We start from the raw sequence: 6,613 nt of genomic DNA on the forward strand, positions 1-6,613 counted from the left end.
GAAAGCTGCAAATCAGGGCTTGATTTATTGTTTTACTGATTATCTAAGAAAAACAATAGAAAGAATGTTAATAATGCAGATTAAACTTAAAAGTTTATTGCATGTAATTTTCTAGAGAATCTGTTGTTAAACATTTACCAGTATACCTCTGCAGTTCTGACCCCAAATAGGGTTCTTTCCCATTTTACCATACTGCCCCTTGCTTCCCTTACTAGAAATTCATTCCTTTGAATCTTAGAAGCCTCCAAGTGCTCAAGGGTCCCCTGCATAAACTGCAGATTCCCTTGGGAGTAGCAACACTTTAAATCACTCTTGGTTAGCATGTTAGGGGCAAATAAGATGATAGTGAAATAAGAGCAGGGGTCAAAGAATACACCCAGTGTCCAATCCAATCCAATAAACATTTATTAAGCACCTATGGACATTCCAGGTGCTGTACTTAGTGCTGAGGATACAATTAACAAAAAAAGAAAGACAATTCCCACCCCACCAACCTAAAGGAGGAGACAATACCCAAAAAAGATGAGGTGAGGGAGTGGGGAATGGGACACCAGAGGGTTCCATGAAGTTGAAATCAGGCTGGGCAGCAGATGCAAAATGGAGTGACCTGAGAGTCCAGTTTCTGCCTTCTATAAAGGAAGGCACTTGGGAGGATTTGGATAATCTACTCTCTAGTCCTCCAAACCGTAGGGAGAAAAGACTGAAGGAGGTGTGACCAGGCTTGTGGGAGCAGCACAATTCAGAAGTGATGAGTTTATGGTGGGAGTGGCACCTTGTTCTGCTGAGTTGAAGTCAGGGAGGACAGTACAAACAAAATTGTGTATAGGAGGTAAGGCAATAAGCAAAGGAAAAGGACACTGATATGGAAGAGCTAAAAATCAAATATCAAATATAATGGAATACTATTGTGCTATAAGAAATGATGAGCAGGTGGACTTCAGAAAATCCTGAAAAGATTTATATGAACATATGCTGAGTGAAGTGAGCAGAACACAGTAAGAGCCACAGTCTTCGATAAGAGCCACAGTCTTCAATGACTGACTGATAGACTTAGCCCTTCTCAGAAATGCAAGGACCTAAAACAATTCCAAAGGACTCGTGATTGAAAATGCCATCGACATCCAGAGAAAGAACTATGCAGTTTGAAGGCAAAGCAAAGCATACTGTTTTCTTATTTTGTTTTGTTTTTTCTTTCTCATAGCTCCTCCCATTCGTTCTAATTTTTTTATACAACATGACTAATGTGAAAATATGTTTAATAGGAATGTATATGTAAAGCCTATATCAGATTGCATGCTGTCTCAAGGAGAGAGGGGGAAGGGAGGGGCAGAAAATTTAAAATTTACTGAAGTGACTGTTGAAAACTGAAAACAAATTAATTAAAATAAATTTAATTTAATTCAAAATTAATTAACTTAAAAAAATCAAACATCTCTAAAACTTAAACCAGCAGACATTTGATCTTTCCCCCAATATCACTCTACTACAGATATGCAAGTATTATAGTTCCCATTTTGTAATGAGAAAACCAAGAGGCAGAGATGAAGTAATTTGCCCCAAATTACACAGCAAGTTAAGGACCGAGCTGGGACTATCCCACACACATCCCACTTCTCCAGGATCTAGAGTTGAGTGCCCTCTGTCCAAATCCCTCTGCTGCTGGTGTCCTCCAAAATGTTATATTCCATCAGGATTATTGGGATCATCAGTTACTACTGCCCAAGAAGCCCCTGTGAGTTGGGGGACTTTGCCCTTTCTTCTTCCTTTTCAGCATTTGATCCTTCTTGTCTAGATTCTTCTTGTCCCTGCTTCTCAAAATGTCCACCAACTGCCACAACAGGACAGGCAACTCTGCCTAGCTAAAAACAACGCATCCTAAAGGAGAGAGAACAGAAGATGTTACCAGGTAGATAAAACCACTGCTACCACCTCCTTTCAGACCCCAGTGGAGACAACCCAGAATTCTGTCCCCAAGCTACCAGACAATGCTTCCAATCTGACCCTGAAGCCCTTCACCTGGAAACATCCTCTGTGGAAATGCAAACTGGGAATTGCCTCTGAAGATTCTGCAATTCCCACCTAGTAGGTAACCACAGCTACTAAAGACCTAGAAAAGAAAGTTCACAGTGCCAAATCTTTGGTACTCACAAATGGTTCAACATCAGAAACCAATATGGTTTTATTAATGCACCCAAATTAAAGAAAATTAATTACCATTTGGTTTGATGATGCACCCTAAGGACTAGAGAACCTAATGATAACCTTCAAACTTTTTCATCTGATTTACAGCTGAAACTTCCTATCTGTGTTGTCCCCTCTCTTGAAATGTGAGCTCCTTGAGAGCAGAGACTGGTTTTCTATTTATACCTCTAGTATTTAACATTTAACCTCTAACGTTTAACATTAACCTCTAGCTTTGCATCAAGTAAACACAAGAAACTGAGGTCAAGGTCAAACTTTTTTTTAAAAGTTCATTGATTCTGTGGTCCTTCCTATTCAATAGAATGTAAGGGGATTGCTTCCTCATCCCCAAAGTGCCAAGTCCTTCAAGACTGGCTGAAATTAGTCAAGGCAGCTCTGAGCTTAATGAACTTATTTATTCTTTTGTGTCTAGAAACTTTGATCTGGTATGACCACAAGCTTCCAAACTGTTGTTGACTCAAAATACTCAAGTGGCTCCTTTGCCAGGATAAAGAAATATTCAAAAAGAGCCACCAATTCTGAATCTGAGGGGAAAAAAGATCCCACCCAGGGAAATAGAAGTTGGCTTTCAGTCACCGTTCCTACAAGCCTTGATAATTGGGATTTCTAATTCCTTCTTTCTGTTCAGCCCTTCTGGCATACTAATTGTGCCATGCCAGTCTTTGGGGAAGGGAGAGGTGCTCCCAGCATCTCAGTCTGTCACCCAGCTCCTGCTGAGAAACTATTTGCAAGTGTTGTTAGCACTGGGAGGGCTAGAGTGTTTGCAAATGGAGGAAGGAAGCTTTAGCTACCTTTCCTCAAACCTCATGACAGCCAGCTTTTCCACCTTACTGACCATGCTCCCTGGGGTCTGTTTATCCGGCCTCCTTCCTCCCTGACAATGTTTCTAGCCCCTCATTTCTTTTCTACCCCCTCCCCCATCTCCTTGCACTGAGATTTTTGAAATCAGGGACCAAAACATACTATACTGTGGGTCATATGACTATTCAAGGCCATCTGGTTGCTTAAGCTGAAGAAATTATGACATCTGCTACGGGGAAAGAAGCACTTGCATATATATTAGTCATTTTTGTTTTGTTTCATGACAAGATTTCCAACTAAGCAAGGGGGAAGAGTTGCTAAATTATTCATCATAAGGAAACATTAAGCTGGGGAAGCCAAAACTTGGTGCCGAAGAACGGAAGAAAGAAACACAGCACATTGACTTCTAGGAAAGGCCCAGCAGGTGGTTTAGGTGGAAAAGGAGGAAGAAATCATTTCATTACTACTTATTCTGTGGTGCTTCAAAAAGGGGCCAAACAGCACCAAGTCTAATGTCAAACTCCTGGACCACAAACCTTCCCAAAGAACTGGGAAGAAAGGGAAGGCTTTCCTTCAGAACTTGGCATCCCCTCGTCCAATGTTGTAGTGAATCCTCTTAGACATCCAATGCCTTCCCTACTGGCCAAGGAAACTCTACCCCAACTTCCACTTGGATCAGCAGGCAGAACTCCATGCTTTTCCCTACCTTCCTGAAACTTATAAAGTTACCCTTCCTGAGAACCTTGATTCATAATTAGCATGTCTAATCCATCCCTAATCTCCCAGGTTAATTTGATAAATTGTTTTCTGAATTTTGACTTAGTATAATGCCCCTCCTTTATCATATTTGCATTTTTAAAAGGGGCTTGGGTGCCTTCCCTAATGTTGCAATTTTTTAGGCACTAAAACAAACCTGAGGGAAGTATTCTGGGGGTGACATGCCATTGCTCATGTATTCAAGTACTCTCTGATTGTCTGCTAGGGCTAAAATTACATTAGGACATTTGGGAGCATAACTTTAATTTGAGTTGACACAGGGCCGATTAGAAGTTCTACCGCTACTTAAAGCACTGATCTCAGAAATCAAGGATTTCTTAACTCAGGGACTACCAACTACTCTCACGAGGGGAATATTGGTAAATGGTTAACAACTGGCTCTCCAGATCGGGAAAAAAAATGTAGATAAGACAAACTTTTAAGTTTGATCTCTTTTTATTAACATTTTCTCCATTACTTTCTTAAACCTGAACAAGTAGTATCAAACTCACATAGAAATGGGGGCCACTAATTCCTACAATCCTATGGCTACATGTAATATTATCTATGTTTTATTGTGGGAGTTTTTTTATTAATTTTGTTAAATATTTTCCAATTACATTTTAATCTGGGTTGGAGAGCACTCTGAAATGTTAAGGGCAGCGTAGGAACTTCAGGTCTATGTTCTATACCTTTGGTCTAGACAATCCACAGAACACTAAATCAAGCCCCAATTTGTAGTTCTTGCCAATATCTGACATGTAAATTTCATATTGGCAATTTTACAATAGGCTCTCCTGAGAGTTTGAACTGGCTCCAGCATATCATTGACTCTCTGATATTCATTTTCCCTTGCTTTCCCTGAGAGATGACTATGGCATTGGCTAAAACGTGTGATGATCTCATGCCAATGGTAGATCCAGAAAATTCCTTCTAAACATTTATCAACATAGAGTCAAAACTTACTTCCTTAAAGCTTTCTCTGATTAATTTTAGCACAACTGATCAATCTATTATTCTGTCTCCCTCAATACATCTTTATAATGGTCCTTTATACTTATGTAAAACAGCTTAAGTAGTTGTTCATTCAGTAATCATTCACTGAATGCCTACTATGTGTGAAGGAATATGCCAGTGTAATATAGATGAAGCATGTTCAGAGCTGCCCTTCCTGAGTGACTCAGCCCTGAAAAGAATTGGAGCCTTGATCGTTGTGGTTGGTTTTTAGTCATTTTTCAGTCATGTCTAACTCTTCACAACTCCTTTTGGGGTTTTCTTGGTGAAGATACTGGTGTGGTTTGTCAGCACATTTTGCAGTTGTGGTATACCGGTCTTTGCTTCTGACAGTAGTAGGGGAATGGGGTGCTGCATCAGAAGGAGAGACAGCTTCTAGCATTCGTTTTTCTCTTTAATTCTCACTGTCCTGTGGCAAGTAATTCACCCATCAAGAAGGAGGGAGAAGGGTTGTTCTTCCCTCCATACCAGCAACATGGCAATTGCTCCTACATTGCAACTGAGCCTTGGCCTATAGCTGACTCTTCTGCTATGGGTTCCTTCCCAAAGAGTGTGTGAGCAAACATTAATCTTGAGATGAGTGTGTACAGGTTCAGAAACATCTTGTTGAGTGAATTTTTGGACCTCCTTTTCCATCTGGCTAATTGTGCTTTTTAAGGCATTCTTCTCCTCATTGACTTTTTGGATCTCTTTTGCCATTTGGGTCAGTCTATTTTTTAAGATGTTATTTTCTTCAGCATTTTTGGGTCCTCTTTAGCAAGCAAGTGACTCATTTTTCATGATTTTCTTGCATCACTCTCATTTCTCTTCCCAATTTTTGCTCTACTTCTCTTACTTGATTTTCAAAATTCTTTTTGAGCTCTCCCATGGCCTGAGGTAATTGCATGTTTATTTTGAACATTTTGGATGGAGGAGCTTCGACTTTGTTGCCTTCTTCTGTTTGTATGTTTTGGTCTTCCTTGTCATCAAAGTAAGATTCTATAGTCTGGTTCTTTTTTTACTTTTTGCTTATTTCCCCTGCCATTTTCCTGATTTTTGAGCTCTTTATCAAGGTAGTTCTTAGCTTCCAGTGGGGGTGGGGGGATATACTCTCAACCACTTGATTCTCCCGCAATCTGTGGGCCTAGAACTCTAGAGATAGCTGCTGCCTCAGTCTCTGCTGTGGCTGCTTCGGATTCCTCTACCCCCTCCACCACTGCCCTGGGGCTGAGACTGGGGCAGTACCACTCTGCTCTCTCACACAGGACCTTCCAATTTGTCCTCCACATTTTGGGGTCATGAAGTCTGGAAATCACCACAAGTGCCAGAGATTCAGTCCCTCTAAGGCCTGCTTAGGCCTTGTCTGTGCCTGCGTGGCCTACACTGCACTGCACTCTGCTCCTGGCTCAGCAAAATAGACACTTCCTGCAGACCTTCCAGGCTGTCTTGAGCTATAGATTTGCTTCACTCTGTCATTCTGTGGGTTCTGCAGCTCCAGAATTTGTTTAGAGTCATTTTTTTACAGGTATTTAGCTAGGCTTAGGGGGAGAGTTCTAGCAAGTCTCTGCTTCTACCAGGGATTTTCTACATGGCAAAAGATACCATAGACAGGGGGAAAAGCTGAAGCCCTGGCTTTTTCTTCTTTTAACTTGCCAGAAAATATGAACTTGCATCTCAAAGCTAAGGTGAAATATAAAAATGCACTCAGCAGTTCTACAAAATGTGGATTTTAAGCCTCAACTATGTGGAAAAGTAGTTCAGCAGTTATAACTTACATAGCCTATTTTAAGTTTGTTGATGTTTACTTATGGTGCTTGAGAGTATTAATCACTTGTTTTGTGTCAGGAAAATAAATTTCTCT

At 40.6% G+C, this 6,613-nt stretch overlaps 1 long non-coding RNA gene across 18 annotated transcripts in view; it reads left to right on the forward strand.

Annotated features, from left to right (window-relative positions):
• The window catches only part of LOC140506301 (uncharacterized), a 74,247-nt gene that overhangs the window by 13,741 nt on the left and 53,893 nt on the right, over positions 1-6,613 (forward strand). The gene's annotated exons all lie outside the window — the stretch shown is intronic.

The sequence above is a fragment of the Notamacropus eugenii genome, chromosome 5, assembly GCF_028372415.1.
Source record: "Notamacropus eugenii isolate mMacEug1 chromosome 5, mMacEug1.pri_v2, whole genome shotgun sequence".
Classification (NCBI taxonomy): Eukaryota; Metazoa; Chordata; class Mammalia; order Diprotodontia; family Macropodidae; genus Notamacropus; species Notamacropus eugenii.